Raw genomic sequence first — 26137 nt, forward strand, 5'->3', positions numbered from 1 at the left:
AGTATTAGTGGTTAAAAAAGACGTTTTAGTGCCACCACCGTACTGCCCCGAGCTAATCAGTGTTAGTCACATCCAACTGTTGGGATGATGTTACGCCAGAATTTCACTTTAAGTGATCTGTCTGCGGTCACTTAGGGCGGGCTCACACTGTCCATCCATACCGTGCCCTGTGCTTTAGGGTACTTGTCCCCCCCTCCCTCTCCCCCCGTGGGCCAGGCCCGTTTGTACTCATACTACCTGGGCCTTGGTGGAATGCTTCTTGCCTGCCTATACGTCATCACGGCGTAACACGTCACACGCATTGATTGACATCATCGCGATGCATCGCTTTGTATATAAATCTTTCCATAGACCTCAGAGTTTTTATGTGTCTTGTCCAACTGTTTAAGATTTTCATCTGACCCAATCGCCAACTCTCCACCTCCGCATCACACCAACGTGAACCTTTCGCCGCCATTGTTTTAAATGTCCGCGCATGGTCCGTCTTTTTTTTTTCTTTCTATGTCCGAACAGGTGCACATAAAATGATGTCAGAACCGCGGTAGGGTGCGCACGCTCGTACATGTGCAAACGTGCTTTACATAAGCCCACCCCTCCCAAACGGGCTGTGGCCGGCAAGCGTACCGCGCCAATTTAAAAAAAAAAAAGTTCTATCTTTATCTGCTGTATCTTGTTTCTAAAATGTAGTGCTTGAAGCAGTTTTGCTTAAGCCTTTTTTCTTCCACTTTTTTACCTTCATCGTGAAGGCATGTACTGTAAGTCGTATGCATCTATTTTCCATGTCCAATTTCCGCTCTTAAAAAAATAAATATAAAAGAAAATTCAGACATTCAATAGGGAATGATTTATCAATGTTATTTTACAATTTATAAACTGTCAAGCAATTTGATGGGTTTATTAACAGGAGCAGGATGCAGATAAATTATAAACATCGGTATTCATATACATCTACAATGTTTGGATATTGTAAAGCACAGAACACAGTGTGGCTTGATTCATATCACTGTTGACAAACAGGATGCTGACAGCTTTGGTCTCGACAACATAGTTTGAATACAGAAGGTGTTGTCTAGTCTGTCTTTACTCCAAGGTGGATTGTCAACACACACACACACGCGTGTGAGAGAATGGTGCATTTAAAACATTAGATGCCAAAGCACACCTGTACCTATTATTATATACTCTTGGCCTCTCAGCCTGTGAGTGAGCAGGTCAGTGTGCATGTGAGATTGACAGCTGAGCTGCAGTCCAGGGACACAAAGTGAATAAACTTGTGCTGAAAACTGAAGCTCACAAGCTAATAATATATGTTTTATTCAAAATGGTACGGAACAAGGAAGATCACACCATTCAGTATCTAAAAGTGCTAAAATTGACTAGCTAATTAGCTGCTGTTTTGGTTCAAGAATGTTTGTGGATGAAAAAGTAATAATTAGTTTTGTAGCCATTGTCTCCTATGTTTCAGGCGAAAGTGAGTTTGTTGGTCTGCCATTCAGTGCTGGGCAAGTAACATACAATGGAATTTTGTAGAGCTTCAATGCTGAAAACAAATGCCATTTTCTGCTGGAAACAATATTTAAGAGAGCGATCCAATAGTGCACAAAACAATGAAAATAAAAATATGCTGAAATGCTCCATAGAACTAGGGGGAACTGCAGATTCTCTCTAGTTAATTACTATAATATAGCACTTTGACATTGTATTTGGTCATTTCATCGATTGTTTGTACATTTCTGGCACACAGGTATGTGGTGAGGGCCGGCAAGTGTGGAGCAAAAATATCCACCATCTGCAGTGCTGGAACTACACTGACTTTCCTTGGCTAGGAAGTATTTTGGAGTGATACGTCTGGCATAAAAAACCTGTGAGAACCCAGAACAGCTTCAGGAGGAGAGAGGGAGAGACTTTATGAAGCTATTACTACCTCTAATGCCAAATAATAGCGAAAAAAGCTCCCAACTTTGTGATGAATTTAGGGCTGTTCGTGGTTTCATAACTGATTAGTCTTTGCTTGGAAAATGATATGGGAGGGTGTGTTGTGTTGCTAACATAAGTGAAGCCTGAGAGGCTTCACTGCACACTCATGAAGAGAGCAGATCCTCAGCCTAAATTACAGACAGAAATGATGAGAGAGGCTGCTGATCTGGATGCAGAGTGAGGCGGTGCACTCCAACAGCCCAGTGTTGAGAATCACTGATCAAACACCAAATCCACACACAATACAGTTATGCAGAATAAGTGCAAAAAAACAACACACACAAGCAGTTAATCTGAGCTGTGATATATAATAAACACAATGCACATGTTCAGACAGTTAAGTCTCCTGACACTGACCCGCAGTCAATACTTGCCGCTGGTGAGAAAAAAATGCAAACATTTCCACTTATACTTTTGTAGTTTTGAGGTTATTTTTTATTATGATGCATATTCAAGAGTAAAAAGCACTTTATGGGGAAATAAATCATTATTCATCACATTATTATTCCATGTAGCGGTAAAAGGATTTAAGTGGGTTGGTAGTTAGTGTTGGCAACGAGCATAAAACATTAGCAAGCTTTAGTCAAAATCACAAACAGCTGTATATGCCTGCAGAGTACAGTTCTAAATAAATGATCACTATCTCAAAATGCTTCCACGGATGGTGCACTGTACATGTAATAGCTTAGATATCAGTTAGGATCAGGATATGCACCATGAAAAGATAAGACTCCTTCCTAACACACACACACACACACACACACCATTAAAGAATATTACACGGTACTATCCTCCCTGAAGTCAAACCCTAAAAAGGTGAAACACTCAAATGGCCAGTTAACCTCTACATTGCTGCGGTGCGTCATTTAGCTATGAAGAGACACATCTTTACTCATCAAACACACACACACACACACACACACACACACACACACTGTATATGCAAGGGTGACCCTAACATTTTAAATGGGCGCACTCTTAACTTCCTCTATTATAGATGGCCGTGGTGAAATATGAATGGCTCTGACTTCCCCAGTGTAGTATGTTGAGCTGCTGTGGCCTGCTGAGTCTCACGGGTCAAAAGGCTGAAAGGCAACATAGATTTAAAGACTAAATTACTTTGACCTGGGTGTTGGGATAGGAAAAGAACCTACACACACACACACACACACACACACACACACACACACACACACACACACACACGAGTATGTTCACACACACAAACACACACACACACACACAAGCTGTAGAAATAGTATCGAAAACGCAGTGGCATAAGCAAAGGTTGAAGAGTTTAATAGCATTGAAACTGAGCAGAAATGACTTTGCTCATGTCTCCAGCTCTGATGTATGTGTGTGTGCAGAAGCAGTGACAGGCAGAGAAAGCAATATCTGAGAAAGGGATTATTGTGTGCCAAAAATACTGTTTAAATCAATGCTTGTACACGGAAAAGTTTGCTTTCATTATTAGGCCTCCCTGTAATGAATTCAGATCTGTTATTTGTTGAGATCATTGTGGTCCATTGCTGTATAAATGCCATTTTTATCTGATTAAATCTAAATCCCCATTGTTTTTAAAAATGACTATGATTGATGTGAGCAGTGTTTCTCTGTAGAAAAGCAACTCAAAGACCCTAATTAAATTGTGGCATCTGTTAGGAACAACACATCCTCATACTAGTGATTTCTGTGAAAAATACTTTTCACATTTGTTGAAATTGATATGAGACCAATGATCTGTGTAAAAGTCATGTCATCTACTTCTGCATTGAGCTGCTTGTGTCTCTCTCTCTCTCTGGCATCTGCTAGATTCCACTGCTCTGAACTCCGATCAAACTTTGAAGCTAGGCAGCACTGATCAAATTTGAATCCAGATTCTTACTGTATTGCATATTTCTTGCATAAAAAGTTCTCATTTACACAACATAATTTAGTGTACCGTTTAACTTTAAGATAAGACATTTGAGGTCATTTTACAGCTAAACAGTACACAGCAAAATTGGAAGTGTCACGGACCAGACAGATGAGGACCACAAGTGCGTCACGTTTTAAGAGTTTTATTGAGGGTTCCAGAGAGGGAAAGGGAGTGCGATGTCGTGAGCCTGTGTGTGTGTTCCCCAGAGACGTCTCGTGCAGGTGGTGGTGGAGCGTCCAAGCTGGCCTGCAGAGGAGCTGGAATTCCGGGGCAGAAGATCATACAGGTCCAGAGGAGAAGGCAGGTCGGGTTTTCCAGGGCAGACGATCAGGCAGGTTCAGGGGCGAAGACAGGTCGGGTTTACCAGGGCAGAAGATCAGGCAGGTTCAGGGGCGAAGGCAGGTCGGGTTTTCCGGGGCAGAAGATCAGGCAGGTTTACAGGCAGGTCCGGGTTGTACAGGAGTCAGGGAGTAAAGCCAGTGAAGCACGATACAGAAGCAACTTCGCAGACGGTCTGACAAGGCCGAGCTGAAAAGCAGGACTCTTTATGCTGGAGGTGGTGAGTGGGAAATGCACTGCAGCTGGCAGGTAAACGGGAGCAGAGCAGAGACAGGTGAAGCTGATGAGTACAATTAGTGAGTTGCCAGGCAGAGAGAGAGAGCTCATGACAGGAAGTGTTAATTCAACTCCCCTAGTGTTAATTTTAACAGTTTTTCTGAACATTTTTGCAACATTTACAAAAGAACATGGCCTGCTAGGAAATCTGTATGCACGTCCAAACTGAATGTTGTGATCAACTCCAGGAGGGAATGTAACTCAGTCACAGAGCTTTTGTTCATCACTACAAGTGTTAAAACAACACCAAAATCAACACCCACCAACTGAAAATGATAAAACTAAAAAAACAACACTACAGATTGTGCTGTGTACACTAAAATGTTTCTGAACACTTTATGCAAGAAATAGTCAATCCAGTAACAGAATCTGGATTCATATTCCACGCAGCCCGGTTTTACAATTTGATCGCTTCACAATCACAGTTTGAGATGGAGTTTATGAACAGTTATTGACAGCGCGTCAGAGTCTCCTCGCCTCTGCGTGGCTGTTGAAGTTCGGCCGTGGTGGAATCTAGCCAATGCTGTTAGGAACAGACAGGTCCCATCACACACTTTGTCCCTTGGTTCATTTGTGTTCACACGGCAATGTTCAACTGCAGCCCAGAGTTGTAAACAAATGCCATGCGAGAGCAAACTGTGTCTCATTGGTCAGAAATCTTGCCGGAAGAGTTTGCCTCAGGTCAGATTTCCCTTTTACTTTATCGCTACTGCAGCTCAGCCCACAACTCATTTTCACTATGTTCTTGGTCTTCCCGCCAAAGGTTTGCCTTCAGAAAACCGCTGTCCACTGTGAACATGTGAAAGCTTCCTGTCATGTACAGCCCAAAGAGGCGAGCCAAGACAAACTTTTCTTGGTGACCTCAGCCAGCTGTGTGTTTTGTCCCACATCCTAGTACGATTGTTTTGTTAATTTATGCTCAAATGAAACAATCTTTGGGGGGGACGCTCTTGGTTTTTTTGAGCTGTTGATGATGTTTTTACAAAGATAATGGTTTGGGTTCAAACAAATACATTTGTTACGTAACCTATGTTACTTACAAACATGTTAAGTGTGCTACGTATGTAACGTAAGTTAAGTACATAAAGTCATGTATTTGACCCATCTATCCACAGTGACTTCCTCACAGTTTTGTACTTTCTCACTCTGACTTCCTCTTTTTCTTTCTTTCCTCTTTCTTCTTTTCCATCAATAATAATTACAGCCACTAGAGGTCACCACAACCTAACATGTATATGAGTCGTAATAAGATGCTATACAGACGTTTTTTGGTGGGCGAGAACCATCTGGATTTAAAAGACATCCTACATTTTCCTCCCTTCTTCCATTGCTTCTACTTTCTATCCTGTCTGTTTTCCTGTGTTGGTGTTAAAATTACTCATCATCTAGGGTAACGTGATATATTCTTAATACAGCATACAGTTTCCCCCACATGATTACAAAGCTGTGGTATTTTTTTCGTCATACATATGCATCGATGATCAGGACAAATGAAGAGAGCCGCGAGAACGGGAGAGTTAATGTGCTTCTAAAATGCTACACAACATAGTATATGATCCGTGATAAGGCTGAATGAGTGTTACACAGAGAAATGTTCACTTGCGCATCACATTCAATTTGGTTTCCAGTCAAGTGAGAATGAGAGTGAGTAATGTGATGGTGACACTGTCAGTAAATGGGTAAAAGTATTCCTTATTTCTTCTCATTTTCACTAAATATAGCACTTCAATGAATGTAGAAAGTTTTCCTAGAACATGAACTACATGTACTAACAAAGTGTTTGCCTTTATTCTTTGTCATCCTAATCTTTGTGGGCTGTTGCACGCATGTGGATATTATTGGTCATATTCTTTTAGCGTAATCCTTGGGAGGACAATGTCAGTCTGTGGGTCACCCATTTTTGTCCACTGAAATATATCAATGACTGGCCAAGAGATAACTGGTCAGATGGTTTGAGAAGCAGTTATTGCAAACTATTTGGAAAAAGGCAGACAATTTCAAAATATACCTGGCAGGTGATTGTATGAACCATCTGTCAATGAAACCCTTTAGCTAACCTCTTTAAGAAATGCCATGTTGTTTTGAACAAGCGGCCACTGCCATTTCTCCTCAACTTCTGTTGGCTCCTTGCAGGACACAGCCATTCTCGCGTAATCTCTTGCTACTGCGAGAATTCAGCTACTGTGCAAGGTAGGCTACAAGTTTGTAGCAATGTTTAAAGGAACTTCCTAACTAGTTTCAAAATCAAGCATTGGTGGTTTCAGCAACAGTTGGCGTCACCATAGAGTCAAATACTCACCTTAACTAAAACCAACCAGCAACAAAATATAAAGAAAAAATACCAAATATTCTGAATCACCCCAATAGGTAACCCTTACCACACAGTTGCACCCCAACAGCTGTACTTGAAAAACCTTTGAACATAATGATGTGTGTGTGTGTGTGTGTGTGTATGTGTGTTTGTGTTTGTGTGAGTACACGGTTAGTTGACTCTACTATTAGAACTTAGAGTGTGTGGTCCAGAGGCCTAATTGTTAAATCGACACAATGGATTCCTGAATTACTAGTTTAAACACCTTTTGTGATACTAAAAAACGCAACCCGTGTGTGTGAATACATACTAAAGAATGTCACAGAGCTACAACACAGTTCATATTCTGCATACATAAGTCCCCACACAAACACACTGTTAATCTTTACAATGATTTGAGCTAACAATTGTCTGAATCACTCACGCTCTGTGTCAATACAACAAATGAACATTTAGGTCAAAAATTTAAACTGACTCCTGCTGAATTAAATGAGACATGCATGTATGATGTACGATGTATGAATTGTGTACCCTTCCCTTCTAATTAAATTAAATGACTGTGAAACTGACAATAGAGGCGCCCAGGAAACACCACACAATTTATAATTGTCCCACTTTGAGTAAATGAGCCATATTTCATCAGTAAACTGATAATAAATGGTTGTGGGTAATTGAATTGCCTTGTTCAGTAATATGAATAATAATTGAATGACTGAATGGACAGATGGACTGGTCCAATTTCACACGAACTAATCATTTTCATTATTAATTATTAGAAGTTAAAAAACAAGCCAGGGTTTGGAGAAAATGTTGACATAAGGACAGCTTTAGATGGACTTTTTCGACAGAAAATGTGTGACATAGAGAGGGATGGAGAGTCAAATGAAAGAAAGGGAGAAAGGAGAAGGAGGGAAGACAGGAAACAAAAGCTTCTTCCACACAGACTGTTCATTTTGGGGCTGTCGCGCCTTTATTACGGCCCACTGTCTGTGTGAAAGGTATGGAGACAGAATGAGGGGACTGATCTGTTGTGCCAGCCGGCAGCTGAGGTAGTCACAGAGCTGCAGCACTGAACCGACATCTGTGTGGATGTGAATGCCAGAAGGGGGAAACTACAAACGGTCGACCTTATGGCCTCCCCATCGTCCATTAATTCCTGATATATATCTCAAATGGCATTAATAGCATGGTCAATTAGCCAAAGAACATTTATTAAAGACTATGGTAATTTTTTATGCAAGCTAACGGAAGCTAACGCTAACGTTATGCTAGCAAGATTCAAAGTGATTAACATTGCATACGGTTGACAAACAGTATATCTTTATATATAACACTGATATATATATATATATATATATATATATATCAGTGTTGTTTTTTATTTTTTATTCCATGATTGCAATTGTGTGGTCAATGAGTAGCTTGAAATTTCAGCAAAAAAATTAACTATGTAGAGATTTCTGCAGCAGGACTGCCAAGCCGGGCCTGCTGCTGCTGCCGAGGCCAGCTGAGTTGAAGAAAGCCGGTCTTGCAAATTAACAGGGACTGGACAGGATATAGGGTGCTCAGGCTGAACACCTGACACATCCCATGTTTTGAGACCAACAGCGAGAGTTGTGGTGCCCGCTACCATAACATGGAGCCAACACCATTTCCTGTCATATTAAAGATTACTATTAAATAAACTTGTCAAACAATTTGCACCAAAATCGGAGTGAAGGGTGAAAGAATACAATCAATAATTTAACAAGCGATTTATTAACCCACATAGGGATTATTAGAACTGTTGTGTGTCTTTGTACATTATATCAACAAACTCACTGTTTCTTCTTAAACCAAGTAATATTTTTACATCAGCGAAAAGTCTGTTTTTTGGTATAGCCCCTCCTGGAATAAATTCCACCAGCCGCTACTGTGTACGTGTGTATATCTATGGCACTAAAAATGAAATGAGAGCTATTCTCAGAAAGAAAGAGAACACATTTGAGTCCAAAGACATCTGTATCGTACTCCAAGGACCTTCTGTCCCACTTCCGATTGTGTATCTGTTGGTTAGGTAGGTAGTCGCAGAGAATAGACTCATACACTGTTGCCCTGCCATTGATATAGTAACGGAAATAGGAAGGGCACTGCTCCAGAGATCTGTGTGGTTTTCCCTCTCTCTCTACCACCTTTCTCTCATTGCCTTGACGATTCTGTCTTAACAAAGTATGGAGGAGTCATATTACTTGCTATTATCTTTCATCCTCCTCTCTTCCTTCCCCAGTTCTTCATCTCTCTCCATTTCTTCTTTTGAATATTAAGTCTGCAATTAGGCTGTAAAATTACTGCTTTATTGTCTCTTTGTGACTACTAACTACACAAGAAAGCAATATAGTTCCTATTTGGCATGGTGTATTACTTTAAATCAGATGTGCATCTTCTTCGGCTGTTGCATTCGAAAACATGCGTTTCTATAGGTTTCCATTAAAACCTAAATTCAAGGTCCATTTACTTTCTTTTATTTTAGGATTTTCTATTGCATCTGGGGCTCTTCATCAGCAGATAGTGTTTACTCAGTTGTAACAGAGTTGGCTCAATTGCTAATTGTGTATATTTTTGTTCTGGTGTTCAGCCAGCTGATGTTGTTTGTTTGTTTGTTTATTCAGTCTTGTGTCCAGACAACATAAAACCTTAAAAGCTGCACACATTTTTATTTTTATCTAGAATTTAAAAAGAAATTACTCTGCAAGGTGTCCCTTTGTAGTGATGGACCCGCATATGATTATTGTCCAACTTTACGTTTCGCCTCAGCGTTAAAGAAAGCTTTAGCTACTGAATTGCCAATGCAAAAAGCATTGCCATTTGAATAAAGAGGTTAAAAAACATATTAAACCCTAAACACTTGGCCAGTTATATTTTTCGCCAACCAACCTATAAACTGCATTCTATTCAGAGAAATGTTCCTCTATTCCTGAATTTTTCTGCTTGCAGTGATGCTAAATTTCATGTGTGTTTATTCAGCAAGAGGGGGCTTTTATCATTAATTCACAGCCTGTACAACTTCAAACACATGTAACATCTACTGAAGATCATTGTGAGGTTAAGACGTAGCCTTAAGGTTTGTCGCCTCCAATGTACATTACATGTTCATTTTTTGCCCATTTTTCAATCTTAATTAGTGGAATGTTATCAGATGTTGATTAAATTATTATGCTGCCAGACAAACACACACATGAGCTGCTGCTTTTCTGTCTGTTCAGTTTTCCAAAGAGTCGGCACACAGACTTAAAGATGGCCCAGCATTAAACTCCAGAATATAGTGGACTGTTTTTTTTTTTTTTCATCATTAAATATTAAATGCCATGTAAAAAGCAACATTTTTAAATAAACTGGTGTATTTTAATCTATATTCAAACACATTCTAAATGATTATGCATTTTTCTATACATACAATGAGTGAGCGCCATTTACAATAGGGTAAATTATATCTTTTAATAGAGAATTTGAAGATGAAATCCCTAGCTTTACATTTGTGTTTTTTTCTAAAGGTAGATGTGTGGGTCTCATCTAAATGTCCTCAAATATTTACCATGCATTTAAGGAAAGACAGACAGTTATTAAAAAAGCATGGTGTATATTTTAAAAAATAAATATAAGAAGAAAAAGTGTAAAAATGGAAACCAGACCACTTCCGCGACCCAAATCCTTTCCCGTTGCCTACAGATTCTATATTCCTATGCAGAATCTGTCTATAGAGATTATTACAATGGTATAACAGTCAAAATAAAACCAAACAAGGGTTAAAAAGTTGAACACGATTACATTGCTCTTATTTCTCCACAAAGTCAACTTGATCATCTTCATGGAAGGTCAGGAGCTGTGTGAAAGCTATCACATACATTTTTTTTTAACAAAAACTATAAACAGCTTGCTTAATGAACTTATGCAATATGACAGTGTTTCATAAACCTGACATAATTTGTGAGTACTGCTGTTGGGTCCTCACATGCTCTTTGTAATAATAGGTTTTAATGAGCAGGGCTCCCAGGGCAGATGAGACGTAGGACGATTTCTCACAACTGGGTCAAGGTCTGACAATATTAACCCCAGAATAATTCCAGCATGATGTATCGTTGTTATGTGTCTGTATTTAAAACAATTTGCTATTATGTGTGTTGATTCAAATGGTATATTATAGGGGATCTTTGGTATTTTTCTACCTGAACCCTGTTTCCCAATGTATTTGTGTCTAAATGACTAATGAGATTAACAATTTCTAAAATTGGTCCAGTATTGCCCTGCAGCCTGGCTGCCATGAACAGGGCTGCAATGTAAACAATCAGGGCAAGTGTAAACCGTAAATTTACATCCTCTAAAATTGCTTGTTTTTGCCACTAATGCACTGATCAGGAGCAGCATTCCCGGACTGCCCAGTCCGTCCTGTAGCAATACTGAAACCGCTAGCTCCTGCAAGATTTGTGTTGGGACCTGTGGGATCCCAATCTCGATAAAGTACCAATATCTTTAGGCTGATTCATTCACTTTCTCTACTTTCTTAGTCTTCTTCTGCATTTTTGAAAGTTATCAGCCCATTAAATGGCCGTTATCAGTTGTTACTATAGATATAAGGTGGTATAGCCCTACTCTACCTCCTAGTTAGCCGATATCACATATCACATATCATTTATCAGATATCCTAGTTTTGTTGCCTAAACCTAACCAGGTAGCTATTTTTGTTTCTATTCTCAACATTAAAATGTAACGTGTTTAAAACTGCGATTGTTTCACAACGTGCTGGGATCTTGGACTAAAACTGCAAATGTTTCACAATGTGTGGGACTTTTTTTGTATTCATATCGATGATCACACATGTGAATAGAGGATAATGAACTTCTGAACCTGGTTAGTGTAGCAGGCCCTTTCTAACCCATATCTATGAAGCTGATGACATCCATTCAATTGTGATCAGATTGAGCTAAACCCCATAAAATCTCTCTTGTGAATACTGAACCAAATATGCACTGAAGAGGCAACTACATATGGCGTTCCGAGACACATTTGGCCACATTAACAACACATAAATGAAAAGTATACATATTAAAGTGTTACAGCAACAGCATGTATATATATATATATATATATATATATATAGTGAGTACTGTGAACATGCAGATCCCAATTAGTGACAGCTTTCTTTATTGATTTAAAAATGTTGGAACTTTATCTTGATAAGTGAAATGTGTCAAAATGAACATACAAAAGTATCTCATGTTACAAATACGGCTTACATGTGCATTTGGTGAAACAGGCCCCTGGTAACCTATTAGCTACTCCAGTAAACAGTTGTCTATTTAGACATTCAGCAACAGCTTTGATTTAGATTACCTTTCTGCCAACCTGGTGATTGTCAAATGAGACATATTAGACTTCTTTATTTTCTGTTATTTATAATGTTACACTGTCGTATGTTCATATTTTCCTAAAATTCCATTGCCAAAAGTTCCAAGTGACGCCAATTTGTGACGTATGGTTACCTGCTCCAGTTACACTACTATAGTATTTAAATTACATACACTGCTTCATGTGGCTACATTGCTAACGCAAGGGGAAGCAGCGATCCTGGTTACAGATGTTGTTCATTTTTCCCCAACTTTGGATCATATTCCTGCCCGAACATTTTTTCGTTGTGCAATTTTTGGTTTAGAAGTTTTTATTGGTGATAAGGCAATACATAAGGCTGTGGGAACATAGGGCTGTGGAAACATAGGGCTGCGGGAATATAAGGACGTGGGTGTAGGTGCTACAAAAGAGCGGCTCAGACAGAGGGCGAATACAGGTGCAGCAGCCAGTATAGGAGCACAAATATTAGAGCACAAATTACTAGTCTGAACCTGAAAAATTAGTAATATTGGTCACCTTTAAGGCATGCTTTACTATAATACAGCTGTCTACACAGGCTATAAAATGGCCTGTGCTTCACTAACACAACAACCACGTTATCTATAACGATAATGTGGTGGTGTCACAAATTAAAGTAGCTAAAGTAAATGGTGCCACTACTATTTAGCAGTTTAAAAATTGATATGAGGTTGGGTGGCTTAACTACAGAATGTATTATGCACAATATGCTGCCATCTTAAAACATCGCGTGTGCATATTGAATTGTCCACCATGTGAGACCTTGTGATTAGCTACTAATTAGTCTGACTTGTTTAAGCGATCAAATAGCTTTACGTCCACATAAATGCACTTGTACCATCTGTGTTGGCTTCCCCAGACAATACAACAAGCTGTGATGTGTTTCAGTGTGGGTGTATTTTGATGCCAGTGTCCCTATCCGTATCTGTCCCTGAGGTATTCCACTGTTGTGTGCTAATTGGCTTAATTACAAGCAGTCTAATGCGGACACTTTCAAGACTTCTAGCTGCTTGTTCTGTCTGGCCTGTCCATATTATATTGAGTTTGTCTGTATACAATTGCTGTCTGGCTACTTCAGAAAAATACTAATGTTTGAACAAATTTCATCCTACACTCAGTTAAATGTTGTCTTACTCCTTCCCTCTGCCTCAGAACGATGTATTCAGTACCGTAAGATGATGATCATGTGCCATTGCAATTTAAAACCACACCAAAACATCACACATTAATATTATTATCATCTTTATTAATTTTAGCCATGGTGGCAGGGGTAGCAATATATTTATGTCTGTCTGTTGGTAGATCACTTTAGTTCATAAATCAACAACTATTGGATTGGTTGCTATACATTTTTGAACATGGATTCAATTCAGTTATTTTCATAATTATGTCCCCCCTGAGGATGAAGTGTTACATCTCCTTCGTTCCAATTTGTTCACATGTTTCACATCAAAACAGTATACCAAAAGACATCATCAAAAACACAACACAGGGTGGCCGATGGCTGAATGGTTAGAGCAACAGTGGCCGAAATCGACTCTGACCTGCGACCCTTTGCTGCATGTCTCCCCCTCTCTCTCCCCATTTCCTATCTGTCCTATACGATAAAGGCTTGAAAAACTGCCAAAATGATAGTAGAAAAAACACAACACAATAAATCAGAGCTAGAGCAACGAAATGGACATTTAGAAAAGTATACATGTATCTGAGTGCAAATATGCAGTTTCGCAAGAGGGAAGTGCAAGGAATCTAGCCAGTGTGTGAACTGCTATTAAACATATGTAGGAGAGTAAGCCTACTTTTGTTATGGCTAGAATATAGTAGTCGCTGAATTAATTATGAATTAACTCAACTTGTTAAAATTTAGGATTTATTTTACCTCGAAGTAAGGGCACAACACCAAATTCAGACAGGATGTTTATTAAATTTTGGTGAAGGTTTAATACCTGTTAGTTATTTAAGTAATTGATAGTTAAATTTTATCAGTCTCGTCTTGAACGCGTTAATTCGTACCACAGCCTTACAGAACGGAAGACTCTCACAACGACGTAAGGTTATAAACATTTATTTGACTACATCGAGGGGGGCTTGTTTATGATATCACTGGCGGATACAAAAACTTGCTCTAATTAGCCTGCCAACAGAACTCGGATCAGAATCTAACTGTCACCAACGTTTAACCAAGAGTTGCATTAAAAGGCCAACCTTACTTTGCCGTTGATGTTACAGTCACCCTGGCGTCTTACAGTACCGGTGCAGGTTTCCGTGGGTCCGCGTCCCGGTGCTTTGGCGGACCTTGGCTCGGTTTGTAGACTGGGTCAGCTGCACGGTTGGACTGGCGGCTCTCGTCGAGTCCCGTCGTGGCCTGGATTCGGTACTTCAGGTGGCTTGCCTCTGGAAATGGTTTGTGGGTTGACAAAAGTTCTGACCGGTTCTGTGGGGCTGGAGTCGCGAGTTCGATGCAATTTGCCGGCCGGACAAAAAGGCAAAGACAGCACGAGGGGTTTAACTATACTTATAAAAGATTAAAAAACGTGTTGTAGAAAACTTAGAAAAAGGTCACGCGATTAAAATAGATTAACAAACGAAAATACTTTCGTAAGAAACAAAATATAAAGTACGGCTCTTGCTAACTTTGGGTTAACAAAGGAACAAACAGCAGGAGGGGTGGTCAGAGGTGCGAAAAGGTAGAGATGCAGGAGAGGAGGTCAAGAGAGGTGAAGAGTAGAAGATATGCAGAAGAGTAGAGAGAGAGCAAGAGGGTACAAGAGAGTTTTTTAAGAGAGTGTTTGGACCCCTCTGTTTGTTCCTTTATCTCACAGTTGAAAGAAGAGGTGGGGTCTGACTTAACCCATCCCTTTGGCTCTGAGCGAATCAACTGCTTTTTACGCCGGAATTCTAATTCTGAGATTAAACTATCTTTGGTTGATTTTCCATTATTAAGCTTTCTGATATCCAATTTAACCAAAATCTTTAGGCAGACAGTTTTAACAGATACAGATACTACACATCATCACACTCTCCTGGATATAGTGACAGGCCTATTATTAAAACACAAATTATTTCAGGAATTAGACAGAGACTTTGCACTTCTGAAACCACATAAACATAATCACAACAAGATACAAATAATGCATATACTGTTACACACTTGCGAGAATGTCTTTGAACAGCCAGTTGCGATGAAACATCAAACTTTAACTGTTTTTCTGTTGCTTAGATTTTATTAATGAAAGTTCATCTGTCTCACAGAGACAGCCCCTCCAGTTCGAAGTGCGGTCAGATTTGACGTTGATTTAGGTTAAAAGGGGGTCCTGAGACCTGGAGTTCTAGGTATTATTACCCCAGGAGGGTCCGAGGTTGTTAACCAAACCTTATCTCTTATCGAAACAAGCATACAAATGTCTTATCTACATTGTCTTCCTGCGACGCTGAGCAGACAGCCAGACTCAAATAATTCCAAACATCACTTCCCCTAGAGGTCCTACACATATCAAGCAGTTTGTAGAGAACACGTTTAAGTCTCATGCACATCAGTAACCTGAAAATGGCCTTACCCCGGTTAACGGAAAAAGCGGATTATTGAAATTCCCCACGTATACATGAGGGGGGGTTGAATGGGAAAAGGACGGAGTAACTCGCCCTCCAGTACAGTAGGTGGTGCACCGCCAACATACAGCTGGTCGGAATAGAGCTTTTTTCCCTGGTTCACCTTTGTCAAACAGCCGACTTTTGGACAGAATTACAACAGAAACGGGTCTTTTTGGTAGTAATGTTACTTGCCGTTGCAAAGTCCTTCCTCGGCTTAAAGGTAACGCTCTATTGTTGTTGTTTTTCACGTTGTATTTTCGTCACCGTTGCTTCCTGGTTTATTCTATTTCCGGGTCAAAAGCAACCGTCGTGGATGGGGAGGGGGAGTTATAACCAGGCACATGCATAGAAGAGAAACAGGATATTACTCCGGATGAGATGTTTACATGCATGAGAACTCTGGTTACTGAAGGAGTTCTCTAGGTCTGTTAACCGGGGTATGACAACTCAGATGATTATTATTGTTATTATTATTATGGTGTTTACATGGTGTTTGAGAAACCGGAGTATGCCCTTTAAACTGCATGTAAACGCAATGGGCCTCATTTATCAATCTTGCGTGAAAACGGGCGCAGATCTGAGTGCAGAATTGGTCGTAGGAAAGGACCCACGTGTGATTTATCAAACATTCGTATCGGACCAATCTCAGCATACGAATGAGCGGGCCTTGATAAATGCGGCGGCTGAATTGGATTGTCATTAACATGTTACGCCCTTAAATATTCCTGGTTCGGAGGCCTCGCCCACTGAGGTCAAACATGGAGAGGAAGAATGCTGGAATAAAAGGGGCCCATAAAAACGCTGTATGGAAAAGAATAACAGAGGCAGTCAACCCGAAGCAGCGCTCCGCTGAGACCCTGTGTGCGCACTGTTGGACAGGTGTTGTGCCGTATTCAGCACCCCTGCCGTGAAATGCACCCCCTCGCATTATAGGTGATTTGATTTAGCGTTTCCTAAATATATTCCCAGTTTTCTTGCAATTAATAGGTTCAAAAGTGTGTGCTTTTAATTGGGTTACGTGTATATAAAGTACACCTATAGGTCGAAACAACTGCCTTCTGATCCAGAATATCACCTATAATGCGAGGGGGTGCATTTCACGGCAGTGGTGCTGAATACGGCAAAACACTGACGCTCTTGCTCTGTAGCGGGATTTGCCAGCGGGGTTATTAGGTATACCCTTAGAGCATACCTTTGTCACCTAGAAGAACCATACCAAGATGTTAATCATCTGATACCTTGTGTGATTTAATGCAATTTATCGAGGGTAGCCACTTACCGAGGAGATGACTTTGGCTCTGCAGTGCGTCTTGCTGCAGCCATGCAACACATTCCTTCATATATTCATGTTCAACCACTTGTCCCTGTCGGGGTCGCGGGGGCTGGAGCCGAGCTGTTTTGAAATATAAAAGAATCGTGTGTCCCCCCTGGCCACCACGTTTAAAAGTGATAGCTTGGCTTCACAAATCACCTGTACATTTATCGAGTGGTAGTTTTTGCGATTGATGAATGCGTAATCATTCACGGATGGTGCCTTCAGACGCACATGAATACAATCAATTGCTCCAACCACAATTTTTTTTCTTTTAAATCGTTTTAAGAATCCATTTTGATCTGTTCTTAATATGTGACTGCTTATGCTTAATGACAACTGAGGTTTGTTTATTATTTCCAGACAGATTTTGCGGTATAATTTGCGTACACGACCTCAGACCAGACGTGAGATTTGATCGTAGCACCCGCTCACGTCCAAATTGATAAATGCCGAAGTTTGCCAGGAAATGGTCGTACGCACGTTTTTCGTACGTTCGTTTGATAAATGAGGGCCAATGACTGTGACCTATAAACTCTACAACTCTAAGATGGTGAACATGATAAACATATCTGCTCAACATCAGAATAGCACAGTATGCATGAGCATGCTGTCATGCTACCATTTAGCACAACAAATTGCTGTACCTATTTATGGACCCCATTAAGCATGATTTGTGTTGTTTAAGAACATAATTTAGTAAGAAGCCTTGATAATGTCCACACGGTAGGACTTATGTATAGCACAATATCCATTGGTTGAGTGCGACTTATAAGCAGCTGAACGTGTTGCCTAATTAACAGCTCCCTGGTAATTTTTCCTTCAGTTCACTGCCTGATTAACCTTTTTTTAGCCCACACTGCTGCTTTTGTCGTTTCTTTTGTTTTGTGCTCTTGTCTCAGTTTAGTGCAGATGGTGCAGTGTAATAGGAAGCAGTAATTGAATATAATTAGTGCTTTGACATATTTCTGTAAGGTCCAGAATCAATACTGGCACATTAGCAGTGCTGTTTTGTGCAGACTTGGCAGCTCTGGTTTGGGGATTTATTTGAGCCGATATACAAAGCAAGGGTTTATCAAACATTTCATTATTTAATTGCATTGCATTTATCATGACAGAAAAATGTCTTCATCTTACTCATAGTAAAGTTTCCTACCTCTTGCCAATGTTTTCCTTTGACAAACAAGGCAAAAGTTCAAGCATTCTGTCCCCACATTATCCAATTTTAGTTTTATGGGATACTTTAGTGATTTCATTTTTTTTCCACTTAAAATTGTTGCATAATTCCCAATACCTATTGTTTGCTATTTATGCTCATTATTCTGCATTTTGAGATTTTGTCGACATTTCTGACATTCACAATCCCCACCGACTGCAATTTGATTACTTAAAGGACAGTGTGTAGGATTCAGTGGCTTCTAGCTGTGAGTTTGCAGACTGCAACCAACGAAATACCCCTTCTTAACCCAAAGGTTTCTGAAGAGCCAAAATGAAGCTCAGAGTGGGTGGCTCCAGCCGACGCCATCTTGGCAGTGCCTGATGTTGGCTAACTCCCAGCTAATCCAAAAATGGGCAAAGAGGTGGAGCGTGGTGGGCCTAATGAACGACAGTCTTTGCTAGCCCCCCGTGAAGGCTTGCACCTATCAATGATAATTATGCAGACGTTTAAGCTTTAATATGATTTAAACAGGTTTGTTTCGTTGAAAAAAATTCACCCCTGTACAGTAATCTTAAATAATGAAATTAGCTTAAGAGACCAAAAGTTATTTGTACCAGGCTTTAAACCCATTTATTCTTGCTCTAAAGTTGGCAGTAGGCAATGATCCTCAGTTACAGGTTATTATACAGTAATGAAAACAATTATAAATATTATCTTCAGTTCCTACCAATAGATCCCCCTAAATCCTACACACTGGTCCTTTGAAGGTTAGTGAAATAAGAATTGTGTTTTCCTAAATGATTTTACCCTCTATAGATCAAAAAGGTTCAACTTGACAGCATGGTAAAGCAGTCATTGATGTATTTTATAGCTATTGAAGTATTTATGGGTTAATTATGTTTATGTTATGTCATCAAAGTCGTAGGTGTTTAATTCAAATGTTGTTTATGTGTATGTGTAATTTTATGCACAACGTAAATCATCTGTTTATGTAATGTGTGCTGCACAATGTGTGTGCATGTGTGGTTTCATGAATACTGAGAATATGCATGTATGAATAAACAGCTAAGTTGCACTGATGAGACTTCACACTCCACTACACAATGGTGATAAGGTCATTAACTCCCCCTCCCAACCAGTAAACGAGCACCTGTTACCCTGACACATAAACACACACCTTAGATTCATTCAAACAACTGTCTTTAGCAGAAACTATTTTTTTTCTCTGTCAAAAAGAGAAGTGTCAGGTGGCACATCACACCACATAGAAACTTCTGCTTGAAAGAACAGCAAACCACAACTGCTGTTTTCACCCCAGAAACATGTTAATGAGAAACATCTTATAAGGCCAGAAAAGTATTTGAAAATTAACTAAGCATGTAATCACTGACACTGATTTAATAAATGTTTTAATATGAATATATATCTAATTCCATTCAATTCAATTACATTTTATTTATAGTGCCAAATCATAACAAAAGTTATCGCAGGACACTTTACAGAGTAGGTAAAGACCACACTCTATGACTTATATTATAACATAGACCCAACAATTCCCCCTTATAGTACAGTGGCAACGAAAACCTTCCCTATAACAGGCAGGAACGTCGGACAGACCTAGCTCTGTGGAGGACGGCCATCTGTCTTGACCGATTGGGGAGGAAGAAAAGAAGAGAGAAAGATAGAAAGACAAAGACAGACAAAAGACAGAGAGACAGACACACTTCCAGACATGCAAGCAACCAAAGAGTAACAGTAACTATAATAATATCGATAGTAATGTGAATATGACTCATATGTTATGGCAGTTAATACAGCAGAATGGTAGGAACAAGCACATCTAAGGTGATAGAATATGAAAATGATAATAATTATGGCAAACATGATCAATGATGAATAGCGGCAATAGCAGCTATGGTACAGCGAGACATACCACTGATGGTGTTTTTATGGCTACAAATTTTATAATTTATAGGTTTAGTGACAGTATATATGTTGCGGATCGTCAAGGAGTAGGACCCAAAAGCGGGAGACTGAGAGAATGAACAAAGGAGTTTATTTAACAAAGTCCAAAAATTAACAGAAAGTTTCCAAAAGAGATTAACACAAGGTGTCCGCGTAGGCAGGCGGCTGGAGACGGGTGCGTGGCAGGCAGGGCGGCGAGGCACCGAGCTGACGAGGAGGACAAAAACAGAGTTAGTGCCAGAACAATCTTCAAATGTTAACGAGTTACCAAGACGCTGAGAACGCTGGCGACAAGCTCTACCGATGAGACGGAATTATCTGGCACAGGAGTGGAGTCAGGGCTGGCTTCTTATGTAGCAGGTGATTAAGTGGAGATGGGAACTAGGTGTGCCTCATTGCGCTTGCCTGAGTGGATCAGCCCCGCCTCCTGGCGCTCTCCACACTGAAAGTAAGAAAACTCAGAAAAGAGCAGAGTGAACACAAACATACGTCCCCAAATAAATCGGGGCAGCCCGAGCCATGACAGTACCTCCCCCCTAACGGACGCCAGGCTTGTTAGCGAACCTCACATAAAAATCAGACAACAACTGGGGGTCCAGAAGCAGCGACTTGGAGACCCAAGAGCGCTCCTCGGGACCGTACCCCTCCCAGTCATCGAGGTACTGGTAACCCCGATCCCGCCTGCGGACATCCAGAATGCACTCCACCGTGTACGCTGGTTGACCGTCGATGAGACGGGGGGGGGGGGGGGGGGGGGGGGGGTTCCGGTTGGGGGTGCAGAGGGCTATCAAACACAGGTTTCAGAAGTGACACGTGAAAAACTGGGTGTACCTTGAGTGCTGCGGGGAGCTTCAGGCGGACGGCCCTGGGATTGATGGTGCGGTCAATGCTGTATGGGCCGATATATATGGGAGCCATCTTCCGGGAGTCTGTCTGGAGGGGAAGGTCCCATGAGGACAACCAGACTCGTTGACCCACCTTATAGTCCGCTGCCGGTGTGCGATGACGATCTGTTGGTTCCTGGGGGCTGTCCTTTCCAGGGTGGCTCGGGTTTCCCGCCAGACTCGAAACTGGGCTCGGACAGAAGGAACCGCTGTCTCTGCCTCCTGGCTGGGGAACAGGGGGGGTTGGAAACTGTGTGTAACCATGAATGGAGACAGTCCGGTGGCAGAGCAGTGTTGTTGCCCTCCGATGGGGGGAGTCCAGTGGCGAAGTCAACCGCAATGTGGGACCCGGGGGCGGGGAGGGATGGGCAGGGGATGCAGGAGACCAGCAGGAGGGCGGTGAGAGGGTTTATTCCGGGCGCAGAAAGAGCAGGCCGCGATGAACTTTCTGGTGTCTGTTGCCATTTACGGCCACCAGAAGCGCTGTCGGATGAGGGAGAGGGTCCGGTGAATGCCTGGATGACAGGCTAGCTTCGACGAGTGACCCCACTGCAACACCGGAGCCCTGGCGGGCGGCGGAACGAACAGCCGCTCAGGAGGACAGCCATCTGGGGCTGGGTGAGCCTGGAAGGCTTCCTCCACCACCCGCTCCACCTCCCACCTTACTGCCCCCACCACACAGGACGGAGGAAGGATGGTCTCCATCTCAGGCTTCTCATCTGCGGGGGCGAACTGGCGTGAGAGGGCGTCGGGCTTTAGGTTTTTCGAGCCCGGTCTGTAGGTGAGCTCGAAATTAAAACGGCGGAGGAAGAGTGCCCAGCGAGCCTGACGGGAGTTCAGCCTGCGTGCCGAGCGAAGGTAGGACAGGTTCTTGTGGTCGAACCAGACGATGAACGGGTGGACTGCTCCCTCCAACCAGTGCCGCCATTTCTGTAGAGCCAGGACCACCGCCAGCAACTCTCGGTTCCCCACGTTGTAATTTCTCTCTGCAGGGGTGAGGCGACGAGAGAAGAATGCACAAGGGTGCAGCTTCTGGTCCGCAGGCGAGCGCTGGGAGAGGACGGCCCCTGCCCCTGAATCAGAGGCATCCACCTCCACCACAAACTGAAGGTCCGGATCTGGGTGAACCAACACAGGAGCATTAGTAAACATGTTTTTTAATTCATTGAAAGAAGTTTGAGCAGCGGGTGACCACTCGTAGGGTTGTGTTAGTGAGGTTAGCTGAGTGAGCGGGGCGGCTTTGCGGCTATAATTCCTGATGAACCTCCTGTAGTAGTTGGCGAAGCCCAGGAACCTCTGCAGCTGTTTGCGGGTGGTCGGGATGGGCCAATTCGCCATCGCTTTCACCTTGGCCGGGTCTGGTCTGAGCTGCCCCTTCTCCACTATGTAAGCTGTGTAGTCGATGCAGGGGCGCAGGGTGTTGTTCTTTTTCTCCACAAAGAAAAAACGGCTCCCACCGGGGATGAGGATGGGCGGATGAGACCTGCCGCTAGGGAGTTGTTGATGTAGGTTTCCATTGCATCTTTTTCTGGTTTGCTGAGGTTGTAGAGTCTTCTGGTGGGAAAAGGGGAGCCTGGGAATAGGTCTTTGGCGCAGTCGTAAGGCCTGTGTGGCGGAAGTGAGAGGGCGAGGTCTTTACTAAAGACTTCACGTAAGTCATGGTACTCACCGGGGATGTTAGTCAGGTCGATTTCCTCTGGCCGTACTGGACCGCTGGGGCTTCTCTCTGGAGTGGCAGAGTGAAGACAGCACGCGTGGCAGAGGTTGCTCCAGCTCCGAATGGTGGCCGTCGTCCAATCTATGTGGGGGTTATGTTTCTTTAACCAGGGCAACCCGAGGACTATGGGGGTCAAGGGAGCTGTGATTACATATAGTTCAATGTATTCTTGGTGGTTGCCCGACAAAGTTAGCTTCAGTGGTTCAGTTCTGTGGGTGACGACGTTCAATCGTCGGCTATCTAGGGCTAAAACCTCTTTTGGGCCTTCTAGTTCGGTCACCAGGAGGCCGTGTCGCTCCACCAGGCTAGAGTCAATGAAGTTGTCATCCGCCCCACTGTCTAATAAGGCTTGGACTGGAATTGTCTGTTGTGACTGATGTAACATACCTTTTACCTGAACCCGGGCGGAGGAGGAGGAGGATCGGCTCATCAGTGCCCCCCTTTTCACTGACGAGCCCGGTGTTTTGGCACCTCCGGGCATCGGGTGAGAAAATGTCCCTCCTGGGCACAATAGATGCAGAGCTGGTTGCGCAGGCGCCGCTGTCTCTCCGCAGGAGCAAGCCGGACTCGCCCCAGCTGCATGGGCTCCTCAGGAGATGCCGAGCAGGCTCCTCCGGGAAAGTCTCCGGTAGGGCAGGACAAGGGAAAGGCGGTGGTGAACGGGCCGCTGTGGCGGAGTAGACAGGCACGCGCCTGGGAGAAAGAGCAGAACCTCTGCCTGCCCGTCCTTTCTCTACGCCTCTCTCTCAGCCGGTTATCTAGACGGGTGGCCAATTCCATCAGCTCCCTCAACGACGAGGTCTGGTCCCTCACCGCTAACTCCTCCTTTATATCCCCTGACAAACCTTTTAAAAACATGGCTTGGAGAGCGGACTCGTCCCAACCGCTTTCCACAGCCAAATCTGGAAAGTAACAGCATACTGGGCGACTGATTGCCCCTCCTGTTTTCAGCTCAGTAGCTGTCCCTCAGCCTCTCTCCCTTTAATGGGATGGTCAAAAACCCTCTTCATCTTGTAAAAAAAACGCCTATAGTCTGTGCACAAATCGGGTCGCTGACTCGAGACCGCCAAAGCCCAGGCCGCAGCTTGCCCGGACAGCAGACTCATAACAAAGGCAACTTTAGATTGAGACGTGGAATAATTATTCGGCTGCTGATTAAAAACCAAAGAGCACTGATGTAGGAAAAGCGCACATGTCCCTAAGTCACCTGGGTACCTGGCTGGGATAGGGATGTACGGCTCTCGTGGCAGGGATGTAGACGCGCCGGGTAAACTCGCTGCTGGCGGCCCATTGGGCGTGCCACATGCGCTCGGTCTCCGCTGGGTCCATTTTTGGCCAGATAATTCTGTTGCGGATTGTCAAGGAGTAGGACCCAAAAGCGGGACTGAGAGAGTGAAGTAGCAGGAAGATATTCTGTAATTCCTGTGACAGGTATGAATATAAGGTCCGATGAGTCCCTTTTGGAGGTCGTGACCGTCTTCATATATTCTGTTTAATTTTATTTTGTAGACTAGTTTAAAAAATATATATATATATGCACTTAAAGGTATATAAGTGATGTCTTAAAATAGACATAAATTAATATAATGAGTTGTGAGAGGTTGGTGCAACCAAAAAAATGAGAGGTGTTTTGGAAAATACATAAGCATTTAGGGAGAAAATTAATGATTTCTGAATCAATTATTTAAAGGAGTAGAAATTTTTGAAATGCAAATATAATTTGCATGAGTGTAGGGATTCCCAACTACAATAAAATGGGCATATGAATGTGGTAAGAAAAATAAACTTTGTGGTAACTCATTTCAGTGTCTAAATATCCAGTTTGGATATTAAAGGGTGCGTTGCTCGGAACGAATGTGTCGTACAAACCACCTGGCTGAAAGATTATCCAAAGTTAGTGTATGTGTGATAAGATCTAACCATGTTCGTATGGAAAGATCAGCATGAGTGAACAATAAGCCCATTGAAAGTAAAAGCACATCCCAGTGAGTCAATAGAAAAATGGGAAAGTTAAAAATTTTACAAATCCTGCTAAATTTATAGCAGATAAATGGGTTAATGTGGTTGAGAGGTTCCATTTTGGCATTACTAGACTAAGGGAGTTTTTTTTTCAATTTTTCCGTTTTTTATTAGTCACGTATTTAGGTACATATATAGTGAAGAGGGTAAAGTGATGAGAGAGAAAGGGACAGCGAGTAGGGAAAGAGAAGGACGGAGGAAAGCAAACCCAGTTAAAGAAAGACAAGAAATTGAAGAAATAAGTATGTGTTACAGAAAAAGAAGTGAATGAATGATGAGGAGCAGAGATTAGGGATAAAAGACAGCGGCCTCCTTCTAATGTCTCCAAGCTTGCAGCCCCTCCATCAAGTCCATATGCATATTCCCAGAAGGACTCTGACAATGAGGGGGAAGGGAGACTGAACCTGCATCTGATGTGTCAGTTTTCACAAAACCAATGAAAGAGAGGATGTCCACCGCACCAGATGTTCAGATGAATTGAACACTGAAGAGCTTGTGTTCAGGACATGGCAGCCAGAGGAACTAAAAGATTGCAAGGAGGTGGGAGCTGGAGAGGTGTGAACTCTGATGGGCAACATTCGACCGGCCATTTGATTCACTATACCAGCAGAATGGGGCACAGAATCCTGGACAGGATGGCCTCATCAAGACAACAGCAGAAGGAGAGAAAGAAGGAGACTGGGACAAGATCCAGAGAAGTCCTGGTTGCGTGTTTCTGCTTGGGGTTTTTTCATGGTTCCCCCATGAACAGGCCATACAGACAGCGGAGGAAGGTCAGAGCATTTGAAAATCACAAATTAGAAATAAAACACTGTTGAACACGAATGAACAGGATGTTAATGTTCAACACATACATGCACTTGCATATACATATAGGAACATTTATTAAGAATAGGTATTGGTGTCAATAGGGAAGGTTAGGGTTTTGCAGTGAGAGTTGATCATTAGACACAGAAAGTTAAGGTTTTGATTACTATGCCCAGACAAAATCTTTTTTAGCTCACGCATCACACACAAAATTCAAGTTATTGAAAACAACACTAATTATTTCTTATAAAACAAACATGCCATTGTGGAATGTCTCAAATATACCTCCCATTTTACCTGAAGAGGCATCATAGATGTCACAGGTTTGAGTTTCTGGCGATTGATTATAGAAAATGCAATATTGATGCATCACTGTAAATCCTGACTGATTATTCTGTTTTTTTTTTGCTTTCACTCTCAATGGTATTTCAATTTTTGGAATTTAAATGTATAGTTTTCTGG

This window comes from Echiichthys vipera (genome assembly GCF_963691815.1).
Source record: "Echiichthys vipera genome assembly, chromosome: 6".
Lineage (NCBI taxonomy): Eukaryota > Metazoa > Chordata > Actinopteri > Perciformes > Trachinidae > Echiichthys > Echiichthys vipera.